Here is a 25,971-nt window from a genome sequence, read left to right on the forward strand (position 1 = left end):
GCCCAGAATCAAGACGAGACACGCAGCTCTGTACTTGTTCCAAATGTAATGACCACTTTAATGGTTTATTTCAGTCTTATATACAGTACAAGGCATTAAAGGAACAATCAACTCCCCACCCACACATCACACCGTGGGGCTTCAATCACATTCTTTGAGCTAATTACTAAACATTCTAGACATGTCTGCGCCGGCCTCTAATCACAGCACATTCCTCCATTAACAGTGTAACAAACAAAACACCATCACACAATGATCTCTTCCCAATCCACATCCACAGACAGACGCTCTGTCTCCGACAAGTACATTCCACACATAAACCGTATTTAGCATACATAATTAGAGGTCTGGGAGCAGACCTGGATTAACACCTTTACACAAGGACAATGAAATGTCTTCCAGGCCCTGACTCAATTAGCATGTCACTAGTCAGGGCTAATCATAGAATGAGTCACTATTGACTGGTTGGGTCACAATTAACCAACATCTTGCAGTATCTCAAAATCCTGCAATACAAACTTTTATTAATGTCCCATCTTATGTAATACATGAATTATGATTCACTTGCCACCCCATGCCCAAAGGGCACAGGGTGGACTCGGACCCAAGAGTTATCAGTGACGCTGACACAGGAGTATCCCCCATCCTCACAAAGTCTCTGGGTGTCACGGTCATCCTGTTACAGGTATATTATCTATTGTTTGGTATTTTTTGTTTCTTTAGCTAGGAAAATTATTAAATCATGCAGGTGATGCTTTTGGCTGCTATATAATGTTGCAGAAAGTAAAAAATGTATTCCAGGTATGGATATTTTTGCATCGTTACATTGGTCCAGCTTAGATCAATGTAAAGCCTCGTACACTCGATTGGATTTCCATCGGACAAATCCGTGGAATTTGGCCGTGAACTTTGTATGCATACAGATGGCAAAACTTTTTTGGCTAACAAACAGAAACTACGTGTTTTTTCTGCTCTTTAGTGCTACCCTTTGGGCAACTTCTGCTGCTGTTGTCTGATGTTTAGCATTTGTTCGAAGCATGCGTGTTTGTACAGCGGATTTTAGTTGGACAGACTTCTGTACACACGATCAGATAAACCGACATAACAGATTTATTGCCAGACAGTTGGTGAGCATGAACAGCCAACTTTTGTTGTCGTTAATTCAGCCAATTGTCTGAATTTTTCACACAGTCGGATTATCCGACACAACACGTCCATCAGACAATTATGGCCATAAAATTGGATCGTGTGTACGTGGCTTAAGGCTGCATTCACACCTGAGCGTTTTGTCGCCTGAAGCGCGACGCTCAAAAACGCCAGAGGGGAAAAAATACATTATTCCCTATGGAGATGGTTCACATCTCCACTCCAAAACGCCTTGACGACTGAATCTCAAACAAGTTCCGGACCCTTTTTTGTCGCGCGTATTGGGCGGTTTGGTAGTTTTTGAGCGTTTCCATTTCCCATAGAAAGTAATGGAAACGCTCGATTCAAGCGACTAGTGCGACAACGAGCGTTTTCTACGGGCGTTTCGTCGCTTTAATCAATAGAACTTTTCACCCAGGCAGAAGATTAAAAAAATCTACCAACATAGCAACAAGTGATGAAAAGATGATAATTTTTCCTATTGGCTAAAATAAAGTACAAAAACGTTGGACGACGCTGTATGCAAACGCGCATGAATACGCGCGAAAAAACGCCAGAAAAAAAAACGACCGACGCTCAGGTGTGAATGCAGCCTTAGAATGCACATTCCATACCTGGCTGATCCTTGTGGAAGCTGGAACTCCCTGTAGTTGGCGCCGCCACTACAGTGATCCTCATTCTTTCCAGATCCCACTCCAAACAGCTGCCCTGTTGCAGAGTAACCACAAGGTGGTGACTCGCTCGGCATGGGCACCATTCAGAGAATGCATGGTGTTTTTCTCAAAGAATACAAGGTGTAATCTGATTGGGTGAGGTGGAGATAGCAACGTCACCAGTCAGCTTCTCCACCTTGCCTGATTTGAGGGCAGTTTGAATTCATTGAGATAATGCCAAGCTTTCTCTGAATGGTGCCTGTACCATGCGGGTGACCCCCCTGATGTTACTATGCAGCAGGGCAGCTGCTCGGCACGGATGTGCTAGACAGGTGAGAATCGGTGTAGTAGCGGTGGCTATTACAGTGATTATCCACTTCCACAGGGATTAGATATACATTAAGGTCATATCCCTGTCAGGCTTGAAAAGGTAAGTGTTGCAAGGCCTGCAGAAATGGCAAAAATACATGCTTTATAAATGAAAATTTTCCTTGATCAGATTGCAATTCAGATCTTTCTGTCAGCTTGTAATTTACTACTTCAGATGTTTGGCAGTCTCCAGCAATTTATATGGAGCTGTCAAAATCAACATGTACTGATCAAACTCATTGTACGCCAATGCAGCAAGGCACGCTACGCCTGTCTGTAATAATAGGACCATTATGCAGATTATACATATTTTCCTGCAATGACCGGCCAGTGTAGAGCATCACTCACTGTTAACCCTTTACACACAGAAGGTGCTTGCTGTATTGTGGTCCTTTTACATATTTTGTGTATTTTCTGGTACCATACTGGTATTGATACCGATATTGGTATTGGTATCGGTGCAACCCTAGTATAATTTAAAGTGTAAGTAAACCTTCCTATTGTTTTCAACCAAGGAAGCTGCCATCTTTGCCTCTTTTTACCAATTCAATACTGGGCATTTACACCCCCTTCCTGCCCGGGCCAATTTTCAGCTTTGAGCACTGTCACACTTTGAATGACAATTGCGTGGTCGTGCGACGTAGATCCCAAACAAAATTTATGTCCATTTTTTACCCACAAGTATAGCTTTCTTTTGGGGGTATTTGATCACCTCTGTGGTTTTTATTTTTTGCGCTATAAACCAAAAAAATACTGACAATTTTGAAAAAAAACACTATTTTTTACTTTTTGCTATAATAAATATCCCATTTTTTTTTCTCAGTTTAGGCCAATGTGTATTCTTCTACATATTTTTGGTAAAAAAAAAAAAAATCGCAATAAGCATATAGTGATTGGTTTGCGCAAAATTTATAGCACCTACAAAATAAGTAATGGCGATAATTTGCGATTTTTGTCAGGACTGCGTTATTGCAGCAGACAGATCGGGCACTTTTGACACTATTTTCGGACCATTCACATTTATACAGCGAACAGTGCTATAAATATGCACTGATTACTGTATAAATGTGACTGGCATGGAAGGGGTTAACACTAGGGGCGATCAAGGGGTTAAATGTGTGCCCTAGGGAGTGATTCTAACTGTAGGGGGAGGGGACTGACTGGGGGAGGTGACCAATCTGTGTCCCTATATACAAGGGACGCAGCATCGGTCTCTTCTCTCCCTTTTTTTTCTGCCTCGTTAAACTCACGCCGCAGCTGCCTGGGGACGTGTGGATGGCGGGTGTCACCCATGCGCGGCCTGCACCCACCTACCGATGCTTGTCTGCCCCCAAGGTGATGTCACTACCGGTATTGGTCTCGGGTATTGGAGCATTTTCGCGAGTACCAAAACTTGTGAAAATGCTTGGTATCGGTACCTATACTGGTATTGGTATCGGTGCAACCCTAGTATAATTTAAAGTGTATGTAAACCCCCCTATTGTTTTCAGCCAAGGAAGCTGCCATCTTTGCCTCTGTTTAATCTACAACTGCCATTATGCTACACATGTGATCAGTTATGACACCAGCCATTGGATGGTTTGACAGTTTGGTTGAGAGCACAACCAATGGGAGCGTTACATTTCTGTCAGTTTCGGACAGTTTTATGGATGGGTTTACTACCACTTTAAGTGGTTGTAAACCCTTACATATACTCAGTGAAGTGGCTGGCCTTAGGTGATTCACATAGATGAAACAAATCCTCCTACATGTATTGTACCTGTTTATCTGCAGACTTCTCTTCCCTACACCAATTCAAAGTCCTAAATTTATTAAGGTTGTCTGAGATGTCAGAAAAAAGGGGGGCAGAGAGATGAAAATGTACACCACAGAGCTAAGTGAAGAGAGCTCAGAGTGCTGATTGAAGGGAAGAGATTAACCCCCCTTCACACAGGAACAGAGCTAAGGCTGTCAATCACAGGCTGTGTGCTGTAGATCCCTCCCCGTCACATTTTTTCTTTTGGTGTCTGGAAAGAATGTCAGAAGTGACTTGTGCTGATAGCAGAGGAAAGAAGTAGCAGTCAGAAATGACACTTGGAGCTCTGAAGTGAGACAAGTACATGTACCTAGTAGATGAGCCCGGTATGCAGAGGGAGGCCTCTCTTGTGCCCTTGACTCGCAGCCCCTGATAGAGTAAACAGGAGGCACTGGAGATCCCTTCATTGGTTGCCAGTAAAAGACAGAATCACTTTCAAAACACTCTGCCTAATGCATAAGTGTATTCAAGGTAGCGCCCCCCAATATCTATGCGAAAAAATAAAAGCCCATGTGATACATTTGCCTATATGTCTCAGTATACTGCTCCCTGCTAGCCATGGGTAGAGGTAGAAAGGAATTTCATGTGTGATTCATTCCTCTGACCGGTTATTGACGTGCTAATGTCCCCTCACTATTCTAAAGGTTAATTGATCTATTGTGTTGTGTAAAGAAGATCTGTGTTTACCCTTAAAAGATGTGTATTGTATCATCAGGCTAAATGATTAGAGAAGTAGTATGTTAATTATTCTGATTGCTTCAGTGTATTAATTAACTCCCCTGATGTCTTTATCTAAAGAAACGTGTCTGCATGGTCGGCTCCGACTTGTCTCCTATAATCTGTATGGGAAACCCCACTGTGTGAGGGGGGCGTTCCTAACAGGCTGTAACCACATATAAGCTGAGTTTTTGTGTCAATAAAGTGTCTTGGTTCCAGCATCCAGTCTTGACTCATGTGTGGGGAATCCTGTGATGTTCTTGTATGGAGAGGAGGGAATGCTTGACGGGGATATCATACCGATACCGTCACAATTGGTTGGCAGCGGTGGGATTTTTCCCTTCTATTCCCCTTCACACCCGGATTCCAAGCAGACACTGGAAGAACTACTGGAAGTTCGTGGAAGGATTGCTAGCAACAAAACCAAGCGGGTCATCATAGCAGAATCAATGGAGATAGACCAGGAGGACGGGATTGCAGCAACGCCAGCAGTACAAGAGATGGAGATACCAGTGATTCAGGAGGAGGAATCGCCAGCCAACAAGCTAATGAGAGAGAAGCTAGCGTGGTTCGGCCCGAACCCAACGCCGGATGTGGTGCTGAAAGTGATGGACCTGTTAGCGGAGGAGGCTAAACAAATAAGAGACAAACAAATAAGAGACGCAGAGCTACAGGAGGCTAAAGAAATAAGGGACGCAGAACTACAGTTAAAACTGGCAGCAGTCCAACAAGCAGCCGCACCTTCTCCGAACAGTGAGTACAGCACAGCAGACGCAAGGAAGATTCCGCTTAGCGCTTTTAAAGCTTTTGATGAAAAGGACTGTGAGATTGATAACTACCTGGCGGATTTTGAGCGACAATGTAACCTGCACCGAATAGCTAGAAGAGAGTGGGTTGCAATATTGTCAGGCAAACTGTCAGGCAAAGCTTCTGATGCTTTCCGGACCGTGCCAGATCAGGATATCCATAGCTACGCCAGGGTTAAAGAAGTGCTCCTGGCTCGTTATGCAGTAACCCCAGAGTCCCACCGACAGAAGTTCAGGGACTCACGCAAAACCACGAAAGACTCTTACGCGGAATGGGCATGCCAGTTGTCCCTGTCGGCCTCTAACTGGGTTAACAGCAGCCAGGCCACCACCGCAGAGGACATTTTGCAACTAATGCTCCTGGAGCAATTTTACAATCACATCCAGACGGACGTCAAGGATTGGGTGAGAGATCGCAGGCCCATGACTCTACCAGAGGCCGCGAAGTTGGCGGATGAATATGCGGATACTCGCAAGACAAACCAGGTCACACCACGGGTACAACCTCCACGACCAACGGCACCCTCACATCCACCAGCCGCTAGATACCAACCGCCTAACAGACCGATGACATCTAGCCCTCGCTACCCACGCCAGGAGGACAACGAACAACGCTGCTTCCGGTGCAAACAGTTGGGTCACTTCAAGCAGAATTGCCCCATGAATGACAACACCAGGTCAAATTGGTCTCAACCTGGGTACCGCCCACCAGCAGCAGCCCATTGTGTAGACTCGGCTTGGGATCCCCAGGAGCTGGGTCAGGAAGAACCATTGGGCACCCCTTACGAAGCCCTCATGGTACAATCTGTTATTACGGACAACAGGGAACACCATTGTCAGCTGGTCATGGGCGACAGCCATGAGCCGGAGGGGCCTTGGAGGGAGCTGGGCAGAAAGAGGTACCACCAGCTACCCTCCAAGAAGAAGAGGTCCTGGAAGTCATATAACCAGCGGACCTGGGAGGAGAAGAAGCGACTGGAGGAGATGGAATCGCAGCGGGCGCCCCAGATGCGGGCCGAGATGTTCGCCAAGGGCCCACCGGTGGCCCCTTACACCACCACCCAGTTCCTGATGATGAAGGACCACGTGGAAAGCCTGCAGGACATGAGCAAGCAGGATCTGATCCGTGAGTACATAGAGCTGGAGGAGTGCATAAGCCGCATGGAGGAGGAGAACAACCACCTGAGGTCACAGCGGGCTGACCCCCCCAGGCTCCATGAACTGGAGATGGAGCTGGAGAAGCTCAAAGAGGAGAACCGGCGGCTGCGGAGGGAGCAAGGGGTGGCTGACCTTATGGGGCTCTGAGTCCCCCCCCCCCCCCCCCCCGGACTCTGAGCACCAGTGCTACAGCATTTCAACAAATATAACTTTTTCTTTTTATGAATCTCCTGTGATTGTCACTTCAGAGCCATAACCTGCCCCCTCCCATAGCGGGACACCTAGACGGCGGCGCACAGACCCATTCGCTGTCTTCACACTGACTTCTGGTGACTTTGCAGATCGCACAAAGACTTGGGGACTGACCGGCGTGTGATCTGACGACCCGGTGACATACCTGAGTCTGAAGCAGTTGCCAAGGGAGGTCAGTCATGCCAAACGGAGTTAACCTCGGACTAAAAGCTCTGAACCCGTCAACCCTACTGGACCAGGGAAGGTCCAACCGGATTTGCCGGAGCAGGGAGCAAAAGGGGGGCCATTGTGATACATTTGCCTATATGTCTCAGTATACTGCTCCCTGCTAGCCATGGGTAGAGGTAGAAAGGAATTTCATGTGTGATTCATTCCTCTGACCGGTTATTGACGTGCTAATGTCCCCTCACTATTCTAAAGGTTAATTGATCTATTGTGTTGTGTAAAGAAGATCTGTGTTTACCCTTAAAAGATGTGTATTGTATCATCAGGCTAAATGATTAGAGAAGTAGTATGTTAATTATTCTGATTGCTTCAGTGTATTAATTAACTCCCCTGATGTCTTTATCTAAAGAAACGTGTCTGCATGGTCGGCTCCGACTTGTCTCCTATAATCTGTATGGGAAACCCCACTGTGTGAGGGGGGCGTTCCTAACAGGCTGTAACCACATATAAGCTGAGTTTTTGTGTCAATAAAGTGTCTTGGTTCCAGCATCCAGTCTTGACTCATGTGTGGGGAATCCTGTGATGTTCTTGTATGGAGAGGAGGGAATGCTTGACGGGGATATCATACCGATACCGTCACAGCCCATAACCCCAATCGCATTCTGCGATCCACCAATCAAAACCTACTCCAGATACCCAAAGCCAGATACAAGTCCAAAGGAGATCGAAGATTTGCAGTCCAGGGACCTCGACTGCGGAACGCGCTACCAACCACCATCCGACTGGAGTTGGACCACTTGGCCTTCAGGAGAAAGATAAAAACCCATCTCTTCTGAGGTCAAGGGGTTCCTTACCCAGAGAATGGATACAGCGCCCAGAGGCGAATCAGTTCGCATGTGTTGCGCTATATAAGTTTTTCACTCACTCACTCAAGGTAGCACGAGTACCTGGCAGGATCAACAGCTGGAGGGCAGGTCTGGAGGTTCCGGAGGACACTGTAGCTGGATCAGCAGACTTGGCAGGAAACAGAAACGGACTTGTATCAGAAGACACTCGCTGGAGACAGGTAGGTAGCTCCAGGGACTGGTGCACAGGAAAGTCAGGCAAGCTGGGTCAAACACACAGGGGTGGATTCAAGAAGCAATTGCGCCTGTGTAACCATAGGTTACACATCGCAATTGCTTACTTGCCCCGGCGTAACGAGTGCTCCTGATTCAGCAACCTCGTTACGCCGACTGCAGCCTAAGATCTGTGCGGCATAAGGCTCTTATGCCCGCATATCTTAGGCTGCATTCTTGCGATGGCCGCTAAGTGGCGTTCCCGTTGTGCTCAGCGTATAGTATGCAAATTGCATACTAACACCGATTCACAGCGTTGCGCGAGCCCTGCGTACGCAATTTACGTTGTTTCCGTACGGTGGTTTTTGCGTAAGGCTGCCCCTGCTATTAGCAGGGGCAGCCAATGTTACGTATACCCGTCGTTCCCGCGTCGCGAAATTTGAATTTTACGTACTTTGCGTAAGTGATTCGTGAATGGCGCTGGACGCCATTCACGTTCACTTTGAAGCAAATGACGTCCTTGCGACGTCATTTGCCGCAATGCACGTCGGGAAAGTTTCCCGACGGAGCATGCGCTCTACGATCGGCGCGGGAACGCGCCTAATTTAAATGATTCCCGCCCCCTACGGGATCATTTAAATTGCGCGCGCTTGCGCCGGGCATTTTGCCAGCGCGCCCGCGCAATTTACGGAGCTTCTGCTCCGTGAATCAAGGGCAGCGCAAAAAAATTGCGGGGGCGCAGGGCAAAATCGTTGCCCTGCGCCTCAGTAATAAATGTGCAAATCTAGCTGAATCCGGGCCACAGATGATACAGGAACAGGTGCAGGAGACAGGAACAGAGTCACTGAACAAGCCGGGTCGGTAACAGGCAGGCACGGATGGATCAGAGGATGAGGCAGGTGCGAGGTAGTAGACAAGCCGGCGTCAGATACAGGGGTAGACACAGGGCAACCCAGGGAATCACAGGATCAGGTTCAGACAACAGGTAAAGCACAGGAACACTGTAGATCAGACAGCAGAGTCTTGGGGAACAAACTAGATTTAACACCTCAATACCGAGCCTATTCTGGCACTTCTCTCCTTCATTGCTAGAAAATTACTCGGAACCCCCAAACATTTATATATATATATATATATATATATATATATATATATATATATATATTTTTTTTAGCAGACACCCTAGGGCAGTGATGGTGAACCTTGGCACCCCAGATGTTTTGGAACTACATTTCCCATGATGCTCATGCACTCTGCAGTGTAGGTGAGCATCATGGGAAATGTAGTTCCAAAACATCTGGAGTGCCAAGGTTCGCCGTCACTGCCCTAGGGAATAATGTGGCGGTCATTGCAACTTTTTATCTTGCATGGTATTTGCGCAATCATTTTAAAAAAAAAAAAATGGTTTCATGAATTAAAATATAACAAAACGGTAAAGTTAGCCCAATTTTTTTGTATAATGTTAAAGATGATGTTACGCCGAGTAAATAGATACCTAACATGTCACACTTTAAAATTGCGCACACTCATGGAATGGCGCCAAACTTCTGTACTTAAAGCGGGGGTTCACCCTTAGAGGGCACTTTTTCCCCTTAGATTCCTGCTCGTTTTCTCTAGGGGAATCGGCTATTTGTTTTAAAATATGTGCAGTACTTACCCGTTTACGAGATGCATCCTCTCTGTCGCTTCCGGGTATGGGCTGCGGGAATGGGCGTTCCTTCTTGATTGACAGTCTTCCGAGAGGCTTCCGACGGTCGCATCCATCGCGTCACGATTTTCCGAAAGAAGCCAAACGTCGGTGCGCAGGCGCAGTATAGAGCCGCACCGACGTTCGGCTTCTTTCGGCTACGAGTGACGCGATGGATGCGACCGTCGGAAGCCTCTCGGAAGACTGTCAATCAAGAAGGAACGCCCGCTCCCGAAGACCCATACCCGGAAGCGACGGAGAAGATGCATCTCGTAAACGGGTAAGTACTGCTCATATTTTAATACAAATAGCCAATTCCCCTAGACCGAACGAGCAGGAATCTAAGGGGAGAACATTTTTTTTTTTATAAATGGGTGAACTCCCGCTTTAAAGCTCCATGGGCGACGCTTTCATTTTTTTTTACAGGTTACCAGTTTAGAGATACAGAGGAAGTCTATTGCTAGAATAGTTGAATGGGTTGCTTTGTTCAGATTTCATGCCACCTACGCGTACGCGGCCTAACCTCAAAACTGTTCTAGTAGTCTTGTCCTTGCATTGGTGGCCTCTTCTTGGTTCCAGATCATAAACCGGAACTTTCAGCTTCCCTGCCAGTGACATCCTCAACCCGGGAGCAATACAAAGTCTGTGGTCCTAGAAGTGGGCCTTCAATCGGGATCTTACATCCACCTCTTCCCATGCAATAGTAACAGTCTCACTTGCTGTGTTCTCTTCTGTTGGCAGATGACAGGTACTCTTCAAGAGCCGTCTAGCTGTAATTACAGCACAGTCCTATTTATTGAACTGTAAAAGAAATTCTCCCATTGCATTTTGTGTTAAAAAATTCCTCTGCTCAGCTCTGCACAGCCTTTCTGTAATAATAAAAGTGGTTTGCAACTAGCGTCCCATTCATTGGGCCCCAGCATAAAGCAAATTGCATTTTTATGTTACTCAGTCTTGCGTGCCGGTATTATGTAAGATGGGGGAGGAAAAAAAAAACCTTCTGTGCCAAGTTAGAAATGAACATTATTTCAGCGTTAGCGGCGCTCTCCGCTCAGGCGGCTTCCAGCAAAAAACTCGCAGATGCAGACACTTCGGGCGGCAAGTCATTTTTTTTTTTTATCGCTCGTTAAGTGGTCTCTTGTTTTCTTTTTATAAAGACGCATTAACTATTCTCTGCACAGCAGCCTCTCTAAATTCATTATTGTCCGCCCGTCCCTCCCTCCTTGTTCTGCTAATACATTGGAAAAAGAAGCCCATTAATACTGATTATACTGCAGCAATTATGGAGCATTTTGTATACTTTGGCAAGAGGAAGAATTTAGGTGAGAAGTTCCTATGTATTGTATCTCTAGTAGTAAATGAGACCCGCGAGGGCAGAAATATGACAGTTGCTGTTGCTTGACTTGTTTTTAAAGCTACAGCCCCCAGTCCATTCTTATAAACTCAACTCCAGGCAAACCGGTAAATGCAAAGATGAAAGGAATTCATGGGTACCTGCCAAAGGATTTCTGTTTTTCCAGTTCTGAAATTTGCACAGCTCCGCCTCACAGCATAGCATTGCCTGGCAGGCCTTGAAACCTGTTTTTTTTTTTTATTATGTTGCACTTAAATAACACTTAAAGGGGAGCTCCACCCTAAAGTGGAACTCACGCTGATCGGAACCCTCCCCCCCCCTCCCGTGTCACATTTGACACCTTTCAGGGGGGAGGGGGGTGCAGATACCTGTCTAAAGACAGGTATTTGCACCCACTTCCGGCCACACAGTTTCGGGTTTACTGCGGACATGACGTCACCTCCCGTCCTCCCCCCGTTGTGCTCTGGGAACACTCGGCTCCCAGAGCACAGCGAGAGCCAATCAGCGGCGCAGCACAACTCGCGCATGCGCCGTAGGGAACCGGGTAGTGAAGCCGGAGCGCTTCACTTCCTGGTTCCCTCACCGAGGATGGCAGGCGGGGGGGGGGGAGCAGCAGAGAGACGAGCGATCGCTCGTCCTCTGCTGCGGACGGCGCTGGACTCCAGGACAGGTAAGTGTCCTAATATTAAAAGTCAGCAGATGCAGTATTTGTAGCTGCTGGCTTTTAATATTTTTTTTTTTTTTTTTTGTGGCACATCCACTTTAAAAAGCCGTATCCCCCCTCCCCCTTGTAGGTGACTTGACAGTGAAGGAGAAGAACTAGATTAATGAGCTCATCTCTATTACTCAGCCCTCATCTCCTATTAGCACGCTCTTTGTTAAGAGAAGAGCATTGCAGCGCTGCTGATTGTCTCCTTGTGCTGCTTATCACTCTCACAGTCTGTGCTCTGCTGTATAGGATATTAACCACTTAAGGACCGCCTAACGCCGATATACGTCAGCAGAATGGCACGGCTGGGCACATCAACGTATATGTACGTTGATTTTTAAGCCCAGTCGCGGGCGCGCGCCCGTGACCCGGTCGGAAACTCCGGGACCCGCAGACCCGATTGCCGCTGGAGTCCCGCGATTGGTCCCCAAAGCTGAAGAACGAGGAGAGCCGTATGTAAACACGGCTTCCCCGTTCTTCACTGTGGCGGTGTCATCGATCGTGTGATCTCTTTTATAGGGATCCACAATCGATGACGTCACACCTACAGCCACACCCCCCTACTGTTGTAAACACACATTAGGTGACACATAAGCCCTTCAGCGCCCCCTTGTGGTTAACTCCCAAACTGCAACTGTCATTTTCACAGTAAACAATGCATTTTAAATGCATTTTTTGCTGTGAAAATGACAATGGTCCCAAAAATGTGTCAAAATTGTCCGAAGTGTCCGCCATAATGTCGCAGTCACGAAAAAAATCGCTCATCGCCGCCATTAGTAGTAAAAAAAAAAAAAATAATAATAAAAATGCAATAAAACTATCCCCTATTTTGTAAACGCTATACATTTTTCGCAAGCCAACCGATAAACGCTTATTGCGATTTTTTTTTTTTTACCAAAAATAAGTAGAAGAGTACGTATCGGCCTAAACTGAGGGAAAAAAAACGTTTTTTTTTATATTTTTGGGGGATATTTATTATAGCAAAAAGTAAAAAATATTGCATTTTTTTCAAAATTGTCGCTCTATTTTTGTTTATAGCGCAAAAAATAAAAACCGCAGAGGTGATCAAATACCACCAAAAGAAAGCTCTATTTGTGGGAAAAAAAGGACGCCAATTTTGTTTGGGACGACCGCGCAATTGTCTGTTAAAGCGACGCAGTGCCGAATCGCAAAACCTGGCCTGGTCCTTTAGCTGCATTTTGGTCCGGGTCTTAAGTCAGTTGTACAATGGATAAAGCAGGGCTTGACAAATTTGCTTGGAATCTAGGCGCCAGCTAAAAAAGTTAGGAGCCAGGAACGCGCCCCGTTCCGCCGAGCTCGCGCACAGAAGAGAATGCATACGTGAGTAGCGCCCGCATATGAAAGCTGTGTTTAAACCACACATGTGAGGTATTGCCGCGATTAGTAGAGCGAGAGCAATAATTCTAGCCCTAGACACCCTCTGTAACTCAAAACATGCAGCCTGTGGAATTTTTTAAACGTCGCCTATGGAGATTTTAAAGGGTAAAAGTTTGTAGCAATTCCACAAGCGGACGCAATTTTGAAGCGTGACATGTTGGGTATCAATTTACTCGGCGTAACATTATCTTTCACAATATAAAAAAATAGGGCTAACGTTACTGGTGTCTTATTTTTTAATTAATAAAAGTGTATTTTTCCCCCAAAAACTGCGCTTGTAAGACCGCTGCTCAAATACGGTGTGACAGAAAGTATTGTAACGACCGCCATTTTATTCTCTAGGGTGTTGGAATAAAAAATATATATAATTTTTGGGGGTTCTAATTGGAGGGAAGGAGATGGCAGTGAAAACAGACAGGGGAAGCTCCATTAGCATTGCTGGTTGTCTTGTCATACCAGCGGCCACCACAAGATGGCGCTAGATCACAGAATGAACCATAGGCCTGCAGAAGGCCGCAAAGCTGCGGCCTCAATTACAGGTTGTCGCAACGCGATGTGATCTCACGGCGGGGGAGTTGGGGGCGCACGAAGACACAGGATGCCCCAGGTGCCAGGTTCGCTAATTCTAGTCGCAATTGTGACCTGGCGCCTGGGTTTTGTCGAACCCTGGGATAAAAGACAATCCACAAACTCCATACATGCTTTTTAACCACTTAAAGACCGAGCCTCTTTTTGAGATTTGTTGTTTATAAGTTAAAAACATTTTTTTTGCTCGAAAATTACTTAGAACCCCCAAACATTGTAATTATTTTTTTTCCTCACACCCTAGAGAATAAAATGGCAGTCATTGCAATACTTTATGTCACATCGTATTTGTGCAGCGGTCTTACAAGCGCACTTCTTTTGGAAAAAATACACTTTTTTTAGTTAAAAAATAAGACAACAGCAAAGTTGGTCCAATTTTTTTTTTTTTATTATGTGAAAGATAATGTTACACCGAGTAAATTGATACCCAACATGTCACGCTTCAAAATTGCGCCCGCCCGTGGAATGGCGATAAACTTTTACCCTTAAAAATCTCCATAGGCGACGTTTAACAAGTTCTACAGGTTGCATGTTTTGAGTTAGAGGAGGTCTAGGGCTAGAATTATTGCTCTAACGATCGCGATACCTCACGTGTGGTTTGAAAACCGTTTTCATATTGGGGCGCTGCTCAATTATGCGTTTGCTTCTGCACACAAACTTGGCGGCACGGGGCGCGTTTAAATTTTTTATTTATTTTTTCTTATTTTTATTTTACCTTTTTTCTTATTAATTTTTTTACACTGTTCTTTAAAAAAAAATGTCACTTTTATTCCTATTACAAGGAATGTAAACATCCCTTGTAATAGAAAAAAAGCATGACAGGTCCTCTTTACAATTAGATCTGGGGTCAAAAAGACCTCAGATCTTATATTTACCCTAAAATGCAATACAATTTTATTTATTTTTTTAATTTAATTTTTTTGTCATTTAAAAAAATGCAAAAACACAATGCCCCCTTAAGAGCTATGGGCGGAAGTGAAGTTTTGAGGCCACTTCCGCCCTGCTATGGTATGGAGACGGGTGGGGGGCCATCTTCCCCTCACTTGCCTCCATACCCAGCCACAAGAAGGACCCGATCGCCTCCGCCACTTCCGACTGCTCCGGTAAGTGGCGGCGGGAGGGGGGCCTCTCCCGCTGCCGATAAAAGTGATCTTGCTGCGAATCTGCCACAAAGACCACTATTATCGGAAACTGGACTGCCGGCTGAAGAGGAGGATGCCTGGGTTATGGCAGCTACCTGCTGCCATAAATATATCCCTCTTCAAACAGCCAACGTATATCGGCATGTGGTGGTCCAGAAGTGGTTAAATCAGTCGAAAATTATTGCATCTCCATAAAAGATAAAAATAGAGCAGAGGTAGACTTGTTTCAGCCGAGCAAGGCCATTGCGGCTGAAACGCGTCTACCTCTGTTGTATGTTTATTTTTTTTGGATATACAATACATTTGGACTGATTTAAAGAGCATGTATGGAGTTGCCAATTGTCCTTTATCCATTCATCACGTTGGCAGCTGAGCAACTGCACATCCTGTACCCGACAGCTCAGGAGGAGTTTCATTAACTTGGTGTTGTAGCACCTTTGTTGTTTATGGTCAGTCGTACAGCGCCTTGAAAAAGTATTCATGACCCCTTGTCATGTTACAACCAAAAACATAAATGTATTAATTTGGATTTTATGTGATAGACCAACACAAAGTGGCACATACCGTATTTATCGGCGTATACTGCACTTTTTTCCCCTGAAAATAGGGGGAAAATCACGGGCGCGTGCTATACGCCGATAGTGTACCTTGGGCTCGGAAGGGAAGGAGGGGGGACGAGCGCTGCCGAGTGCCGCCGGAATACACGAGCCGTCTCTCCTGTTTACTCGGCTCTAACGCCACACACACAGTCCCGCTTCTGCCACCGGCATTGGACAAGTGTTCTATCAATCACAGGAGCTGGTCCAATGCCGATGGCAGAGGCGGGACTATGTATGTGACTGCCGCCGAATGAACAGGAGATGACAGCTCGGTGATTCCCTCACTCCACGAGAGAAGGTGAGGCTGCAAATGGGCACATAGGCTGCATCTAGGCAAATCAAACTTAGGGGCACATAGACTGGAGCTGGGAACATAGGCTGCATTTAGGCTAGAGCTGGGCACATAGGCTGCATTTAGGCTGGAGCTGGGCACATAGGCTGAATTTAGGCTGGAGATGGGGCACATAGGCTGGATCTGGGCACATAGGCTGCATTTAGGCTGGAGCTGGGGCACATAGGCTGCATTTAGGCTGGAGCTGGGGCACATAGGCTGCATTTAGGCTGGAGCTGGGGCACATAGGCTGCATTTAGGCTGGAGCTGGGGCACATAGGCTGCATTTAGGCACACTGACCACAAAATAAAAAAAAATAAAAAACATTTCCTGAAACTTCCCTCTGAAATTGGGGTGCGCGTTATACGCTGATAAATACGGTAATTGTGAAGTGGAAGTTAAATGATAAATGCCTGTCACATTTTTTTACAAATAAATATTTGAAAAGTGTGGGGTACATTTGTATGGCGCCCCCCTGAGTCAATACTTTGTAGAACCGCCTTTCACTGCAATTACAGCTGCAAGTCTTTTTGGGGATGTCTCTACCAGCTTTGCACATCTAGAGAGTGAAATATTTGGCCATTCTTCTTTGAATAATAGCTCAAGTTCTGTCAGATTGGATGGAGAGTGTCTGTGAATAGCAATTTTCAAGTCTTGCCACAGATTCTCATTTGGATTTAGGTCTGGATCTTGATTGGGCCATTCTAACTCATGAATATGCTTTGATCTAAACCAAGTAAAATGTTGGTCTCCTCTGACCAGAGCACCTTAATTCCACGTTTGCTGTGTCCCCCACATGGCTTCTCGCAAACTGCAAACGGGACTTCCTATGGCTTTCTTTCAACAATGGCTTTCTTCTTGCCTCTCTTCTATTAAGGCCAGAATTGTGGATTGCACGACTAATAAAGGTTTTCTACCCCTTTAATATGAAGGTTTCCCGATATGCCGACTTTGGACTCCAAGCTTTTCTCCCATACAGAAAGACTGATTTAAAAAGAAAAAATGTCTGAGCGAAGAAGTTTTGGGCAGCAGTTACAACCTGGCTTAGGACTGTATATGTAATTAATAATACAGGAAGCAGAGAGGGAGGAAATTATACAGCACATGCTTCAGTGAGTTTCATGAGAGCTGCTCACCGTGGATTAGAGAACTGAGAATATGGCTTCACACTATTGTGATATAGGACACTCGGGAATTCTCCATTTCAGTGTCATTCTTAATTAAAAGAGAAGTCTGTCTTTTTTTTTTGCTATTCATACTTGCCTCGGATGCAGGATCAGACTGAACATCGTCGATGGCTCGGTTCTCACTCCTCCCTGAGCAAAGCGACGCTGACTATCAGTCAGCGTCGCTTCTGCTCTACTTCTACGTTCATTGGAGCGCTGAGCCGTGGAGGGGTGGGGAGTGACCGTCTTAGTCAAGGCAACTGTCAGATCCAAACTTGGAAGTTGGGATGATGCTCTGCCCCTACTGATGGCAGCGATGTCAGCGGAGAAAGACAGTGTCCCATTGTTGGTGCCGGTGGGAGGGACAGTGTCCCATTGTTGGTTCCGGTGGGAGGGACAGTGTCCCATTGTTAGTTCCGGTGGGAGGGACAGTGTCCCATTGTTGGTTCCGGTGGGAGGGACAGTGTCCCATTGTTGGTGCCGGTGGGAGGGACAGTGTCCCATTGTTGGTGCCGGTGGGAGGGACAGTGTCCCATTGTTGGCGACGGTGGGAGGGACAGTGTCCCATTGTTGGCGACGGTGGGAGGGACAGTGTCCCATTGTTGGCGACGGTGGGAGGGACAGTGTCCCATTGTTGGCGACGGTGGGAGGGACAGTGTCCCATTGTTGGCGACGGTGGGAGGGACAGTGTCCCATTGTTGGTGTTAGTGGCAGAAACATTGTCCCTTTGTTGGTGTCGGTTAGTGCCCCAAGAACCAAATAAAAGCAAGCAAAATGCTGCAGTTTGGAGACCACTTTCCTAACCACATGTAGCCCCTCGGATGAGTGCTTACATGCAAACAGCTAAGTGTGCATGAAGCTGAAATTTCTGACACAGATTTTTGCAGGGGAGAAGCATTTTGCCCATCTAAATGGGGACCCTAAAGTTGACCATGCAGGAACAGAATTTTGGTTTGAACCCTCTCATTTTAAGAATGTTTGCTCGATTTTCTACTTGTTTTTGGCCATAGTGAAGAGACAATTCAAAGCTTTATTTTTTGTGTGTTTTTTTTATGTCGTGCTGTATTTACGCAGCAGTCTTTCAAATGCAATTTTTGGGGGGAAATAAATACACAAAAAAAAAAAAAACTGTGAAGTTAGCCTAATTTTTTTTGTATAATGTGAAAGATGATGTTATGCCGAGTAAATAGATACCTAACATAACAAGGAGATCTTGTGCTAGACTGATTGCTCTCGCTCTAAAAAATCGTGGAAATACACGGTTTACGCATTCGGGCGCGACTTACATATGTGTTCGCTTTTGCGAGAGATGGGGTGCTTTTACATTTTTTTTTTTTTTTTCTGGTACAATATTTTTATTCAAATATAAAAAAAAGGATACAGATGCAACATTCACATGCAGGGATAACAACAGTAGGCTCAAGACAAAATCACTTTTTTCTTAAAAGAATAAACTGTCGATCAACGGGGACCCTCCGGCCAAGGCCAGGGGTCATCACAGGGTGCCTGAACCTTAAGGCACAGGGGCTGGAATGTGGCAAAAGCCACATGAATATATGCAAACAAAGCATAAACTGGTTATCTAATGAGAGGAAAAAAGGGGGGGGGGGAAGGGATCAAAGTAGCGGGGGGGGGGGGGGGGTGAGAAAGAGAATGGAAGGAGAAAAATGAATGAAAGAGACGGGAGGGAAAAAAAGTTCCCCCAGACTGGAAAATAATTACACTTTTATTTTTACAATGTTCCCTTTTTTATTTCTTTTTTTATCACTTTTTTTTTTCCTATTACAAGGAATGTAAACATCCCTTGTAATAGAAATAAGCATGACAGGTCCTCCTTTTTATTTACCTTTTTAAAAGCAAAAAAATAAATAAAAACAATGTGTAATTTTGACTTTACAAATGAAAAAGCCCTTTAAGACTGAGAAGCGGAAGTGACATGAGACGTCGCTCCAGTCCTCCAAGGGCATAGAGCCAAGTGAGAGGGCAAGATGAAAATTCTGCCCAGCCACCGACTGGATCACTTCTGGGTCTACCGATGGCTCCAGTAAACCCAGAAGACATTGGGAGGGGAGGGGGGGGGGCACCTCTCCCTCCGCCTTTTTAAAAGTGATCCTAAAGCAAATGTGCCGCTGGGATCACTCTATCGGAAACCCGGCCGCCTACTATAAAGATACTGGGGTTATGGGAACTAGCTGCTGCCATAACACTGGTATTTAACGTCGAATTAATGACTTATATTTACAGTAAGGCGGTCAGCAAGTGAACTGGTGTTTGGGCAAACTGGTGTTTGGCTGAAAGGGGTTGTAAAGGCAGAAGTTTTTTTTTTATAAATTTCTTTTAAAGAAGTTTAAGATTTTTCATAAACACAACAATAATACAATATCGTACAATGCAAAGGCACCATTGATATATGGCAAAAGCATAAACGCACCCAGTAGACATATATGGATTGGATAGAATGAGATCTAAACAATCCCTCCCGACTCCCATACAACCTACCAGATTGGTGATGGGAGGTGGGACTATCCAGAACTAGGGCATATAGGTTTAGGTGTCTTAAACCAAATAACACCAGACACACACACACACACACACACACCATATACACACACCAACACCTCTGCTCCAGGGTCCCAGACTAATCAGAACAGAAATTTCATCCGTTCAATAGCCGACCTTTCCTGTAGGGTTGCAGACGACATGGAGGCCGATCAGGTGAGCTGTGAAAACAAGACTGTACCCCAAACTGATTTAGATACATCCAACCATGGCTGCCATATTTTGGTAAATTTCTTAGAACATACTCTACTTTGTGTGTATTGACTTAAATTTGGGTAGCTCCCCATTAACAGTACGGTATAGAGTTTGAGCCGTTGGGGAGGTAGCATCCTTCCAGTGCAGTGAGGTTACTTTTCCTGCATAATACAAAACTATGCGTATTAAGGTCCGGGTATGGGACCTTGGTACAAAGTCCTTCAATATGCCTAAATCCCGCCAGAAAGATGTCAGCGTTGGGCAGCTCCAAAACATATTAAATGGATCTACATCAGCTAAGCTACATCTGGAACAATCCGCAGATATTCCTAAGCCCATACGAGCCCGTTTAGCGGGGGTATAATGTAAATAATGAATACATTCAAATTGAATAAATGAATCGGCAGTGTTAAGAGTATCTTGAAAACAAAACAAACCTCAGTGGCTTCTTCCCAGCCCTCCATAGAAAGCTCAGGTAATAACACCAACCATAAGGTTTTGTATCTTAAAGGGGTTGTAAAGGTTGTGTTTTTTCACCTTAATGCATCCTATGCATTAAGGTGAAAAAACACCTGGCAATCACGGGCCCCCCAGCCCCCCCCCCCTGTTTTACTTACCCGAGCCCGTTCACCAGCTTGGTGCATCCCCGGGATCCTCTTCTCCACGGAGTCCTGGTGTTGATTGGATAGATTGATAGCAGCGCAGCCATTGGCTCCCTCTGCTGTAAATCAAATCCAATGACGCAGGTGCCGGGTGCAGGGCCGAGTCATACATTGGGCACCTATGGACGCCGAGTATATGACTTGGGTGCGCGCCCGCAAGGTAACCCCCTTGGGAGAGCTCTTCTCCAAGGGGGTTATCTAATGCGGGGAGGAGCTGCGAGAGCCTCCGAGGGACCCCAGAAGAGGAAGTGCAAAACGAGCAGCACAGTGGAGGTAAGTATGATATGTTTGTTATTTAAAAAAATATATATATATCCTTTAGTATTCCTTTAAAGGGGTTGTAAAGGTAAATTCCCTAAATGGCTTTCTTTACCTTAGTGCAGTCCTCCCTCACTTACCTCATCCTTCCATTTTGCTTTTAAATGTCCTTATTTCTTCTGAGAAATCCTCACTTCCTGTTCTTCTGTCTGTAACTCTACACAGTGATGCGAGGCTTTCTCCCTGGTGTGGAGAAAGCCTCTTGAGGGGGCGAGCTGGCAAGTCAGGACGCTCTCTACTTTGCAAATAGAGAAAGAAGCTGTGTGTTAGTGGGCGTCCTGACACTCCTTCTAGCCCCCCCCCCCCCTCAAGAGGCTTTCTCCACACCAGGGAGAAAGCCTTGCATTACTGTGTGGAGTTACAGACAGAGGAACAGGAAGTGAGGATTTCTCTAAAGAAATGAGGACATTTAAAAGCAAAATGGAAGGATGAGGTAAGTGAAGGAGGACTGCACTAAGGTAAAGGAAGCTATTTAGAGGAAACATTTTTTACCTTTACAACCCCTTTAATGCATTCTATGCTTTAGGATAAAAAAACCTTCTGTGTGCAGCAGCCCCCCTAATATTTACCTGAGCCCCATCTCTGTCTAGCAGTGTCCAAGAGTCCTTCTCCCTCCAGATTGTCCATTGGCTCCCACTGCTGTCAATCAGTCAGTAAGCCAATCAGGAGAGAGAGGGGGCGGGGCCGAACCACAGCTCCATGTCTAAATGGACACACTGAGCTGAAACTCTGTTCGAGTGCCCCCCATAGTTGGCTGCTTGTTGTGGGGGTACTCAACAGGAGGGAGGGGCCAAGAGCAGCGAAGAGGAACCTGAGAAAGGGAGGATGTGAGCTGCTCTGTGCAAATCCACTGCAACAGAGCAGGTAAGTATAACATGTTTGTTATTTAAAAAATAAATAAAAAAATTTGACTTTACAATCACTTTAGGTCTTTGGATCGTTAATAATTGGCACTTTCAGAATTGAGCAGTACCAACCAACATGTTCTCTTACTACAGGTTTATTCTAAAAGGAAATCTATATATATATATATATATATATATATATATATATATATATATATATATATATATATATATATATATATATATATTATTATTTTTTTTTTTTATTTTTTTTATTTGATGTATTTATGTTGTATATATAAAAAAAAAAAAAGGGGGGGGGGATATTATATCCAGTGTGTGTGTGTGTGTGTGTGTGTGTATGTATGTATGTATGTATGTGTGTGTATATGTGTAATATATATATATATATATATATATATATATATATATATATATATATATATATATATATATATATATATATATATATATATATATATATATATTACACATATACACACACATACATACATACATACATACACACACACACACACACACACACACTGGATATAATATCCCCCCCCCTTTTTTTTTTTTTATATATACAACATAAATACATCAAATAAAAAAAAAAAAAAAAAAAAAATAATATATATATATATATATATATATATAATTATAATAATAAAAAAACGTTGCCTGTGGTTTGCTTGAATACTGGAATGGTGTTTGGCAAAGTTCACATCATTGCTGTTATCCCTCGAAAACCCAACGCACACAGATGGGGTTAAACAAGACTCTTTTTGGTTATTTGTCGCCATGGCCATCGGGAAGCGGAAGGTTTTACAAATCACATTTCTTTGATGGAGGCGGCAATGAAAAAAGCAGCCTTGGACTAGAATGACTATATAAATCACGCACGAACAGGCGGCGCTCGGGTTTTGGAAGAACAATTTCGCAGCTCGTGCGTAGAAGCTCCAGAGAGAATTGCTTAGCGGGAAAAGGGCAGCAAAGAAGCGCAAGAGCTTTTTAACTGGCACCTTATAAAACTATTTTGATGTAACACCCCCAGGCTGTAAGCTAAGTAGCAATATGATCTAAAGAAAAGACAAAACTATGCAATTAGACTCGCAGCGCCGTATTCTCCTCACTTATATGGCGAAAATTACTAGCTGGAAGTCCTGTGGGAAATTGTTAAGTGGCGTTACATTGATATTGCATGGCGTTTCCACCTGGCTTGATGAAAGATTATTATAGTTTCTGTTCTGGAATACATTTGAACTTAAAGCACACCTTAACAAATTGTCATCTTTCCAGGCTGAATTGAAAAGAAAGCCTTAAATTTGGCACACTGAGAACACAGTTTGCCGTCCGAGGTCTGCTGTGTTTGTAGATGGGCATTGCTGTCAAAGGGAACCATGCCATTCAGCTCCCTCAATGCCACCTGTTGCTGGCAACCCTGTATTCTAGAACAGGAGTCTCCAAACTCTTCAATACAAGGACCACATCATATAGTTTTTAAATATTTGCAAGCCAAATTTTTTTTTTTAAATTAATAAGATTTGAATGAATACGTTTTACGTTTACTTTATCTTTTACAGGAGATGGTCAGTCTGTGGGCATAATACAGGAGATGGTCAGAGACTGGGGACATGACAACTGAAATGGTCAGAGACTGTGGACATGACACAGGAGATGGTCAGAGACTGTGGACATGACACAGGAGAAGGTCAGAGACTGTGGACATGACAGGAGATGGTCAGAGACTGTCGACATGACACAGGAGATGGTCAGAGACTGTGGATATGACACAGGAGATGGTCAGAGACTGGAGACATGACACAGGAGATGGTCAGAGACTGGAGACATGACACAGGAGATGGTCAGAGACTGTGGATATGACACAGGAGATGGTCAGAGACTGGAGACATGACACAGGAGATGGTCAGAGACTGGAGACATGACACAGGAGATGGTCAGAGGCTGCGGACATGACACAGGAGATGGTCAGAGGCTGCGGACATCTTAAATAATTTTTTGTAGACTAGTGACATGCTTTGGGATACTGTTATAGACTGGAGACACATTACATCAGGCTGCTAGAAATCACCACTATAATTTAACAATGGGAAAATGCAATAGTGGGCCAGATTCAAGAAGCACTTGCGCCCGCGCAACCATAGTTGCGCGGCGCAAGTGCTTACTTGCTCCGGTGTAACGAGTGCTCCTGATTCAGGAACCTCGTTACACCGAATGCAGCCTAGGATGTGACAAACATAAGCCTCCTTATGCCTTCACATCCCAGGCTGCATTCTTGCGTTGGCCGCTAGGGGGCGCGGCCATTGTGATCGGCATATAGTATGCAAATTGCATACTACCACCGATTCACAAAAGTTGCGCGGGCCCTGCGCACGCAAGGTACGGAGTTTCCGTACGGCGACTTTAGCATAAGGCTGCTCCTGCTAATAGCAGGCGCAACCAATGCTAAAGTATAGCTGCGCTTCCCGCTCGCGACGTTCAAATTTTACGTCGTTTACGTAAGTGAACCGTGAATGGCGCTGGACGCCATTCACGTTCACTTAGAAGCAAATGACGTCCTTGCGACGTCATTTGCCGCAATGCACGTCGGGAAAGTTTCCCGACGGAGCATGCGCTGTTCGCTCGGCGCGGGAGCGCGCCTAATTTAAATGATTCCCGCCCCCGGCGGGATCATTTACATTAGGCAGCCTTACGCCCGGCTGTTTAGCATATCGCCCGCGCAATTTACGGAGCAATTGCTCCGTGAATCGCGGGCAAAGCGCAATATTTGCGTGGGCGCTGAGAAAAATTTTTGCTCTTTGCCCACGCAAATATTGCGCGAATCTACCTGAATCTGGGCCACAGTGTTTTCAGGGACCCTCAGGGCCGCACACAAGGGGCCAATAGTTGGGTACCAGGGCAGTAGAGTCTACATCAGACCCCCCTCTCTTTACACCACAGTGCCCATCGGAGTCCCCACTCCCACCATATTTTTACATGAGAACATCAGAGTCCACGCCTACCTCATACACTTAGTGGAAGCCTGGAGAGCCCAGGAGCACAGCTGTGGCAGCAGGCAGAGGTGGAGCAGGTCTGGACAGAGGAAGTGCCACCCTCCTGTGAATGATGGGGCAAGCCTGTAATTGGTTGATAGAATACCAGCAGACTTGGCAACCAATGACGGCACAATGACTGAGGGAACCTGCGCTGGAGACTGGTGTAGGGCAAAGGGGAGGGTTGTGAATGTTTGGGAGAAGCTGAGACTATAGGCTGACCTGAATGTGAGAGGCCATTGACTCTAGATACTGGCCAGATTCAACTTTGCAGTTGGCCAGAATTGGCCCCTGGGCTGTAGTTTGGGAACCCCTGCTCTAGAATACCATCTCCATGCTAGTTAGAGAGTGCATTGCCCCTCACTGAATGCTTTTCTTCCCAGGGGGTTCAGGGGCTGGGTCTTAAATTTTAAATTGTTAACTCTTGGCAACCCTCTCCTTTCTGCAGCAATATTCAGCCCTAGTCCCCTTGACTCCCCATCATCCATATCACCACCACAGATGTAGGTCCCCTATAACAACTTCCTGTGTTTCTACAATGATTTGCAATCATTCTAAGCAATGCAAATGACTTGACTGTGTGGTCAGTCATTCGCTAATTCAATGTTAAAGAGATCAAATTGATGTGAATACATTTATCAGTATGTGTAAATGTTTTGAAGCCCTTGGGGCAGATCCACAGAGATCTGCACCCGCGCAGCGTATCAGAGATACGCTACGCCGCCGTAACTTTTCCAGGCTTTGGTTCGAATCCTGTAAGATTGTGCACCGAAAGTTACGGCGGCGTAGTCTATCTCTGGCGGCGTAACGGCGCGTAATTCAAATTGGCGATTAGGGGGCGTGTTTCATTTAAATGAAGCGCGTCCCCGCGCCGAATGAACTGCGCATGCTCCGTTTCTAAATTTCCCGCCGTGCATTGCGCTAAATGACGTCGCAACAACGTATTTTTTTTTAACTTGGACGTGAATTACGTCCATCCTGATTTACGGACGACTTACGCAAAAAAAAAAAATAATTCAAAATAAATGCGGGAACGACGGCCATACTTAACATGGCAGATCTAACTATACGCGACGAAATACCAGCTTTAACTATACGCCGGAAAAAGCCGACTAGAGACGCCGTAAAAAAAAATGCGCCGGCCGCTCGTATGTTCGTGGATCGTCGGAAATAGCTAATTTGCATACCCGACGCGGAAAACGACGTGAACGCCACCCAGCGGATGCCTGAAGTATTGCATCTTAG

At 45.4% G+C, this 25,971-nt stretch overlaps 1 protein-coding gene across 1 annotated transcript in view; it reads left to right on the forward strand.

Annotated features, from left to right (window-relative positions):
* SEC11C (SEC11 homolog C, signal peptidase complex subunit) overlaps window positions 1–25,971 on the forward strand; it is a 73,648-nt gene that overhangs the window by 41,198 nt on the left and 6,479 nt on the right. The gene's annotated exons all lie outside the window — the stretch shown is intronic.

Source organism: Rana temporaria, chromosome 1, assembly GCF_905171775.1.
Source record: "Rana temporaria chromosome 1, aRanTem1.1, whole genome shotgun sequence".
Lineage (NCBI taxonomy): Eukaryota > Metazoa > Chordata > Amphibia > Anura > Ranidae > Rana > Rana temporaria.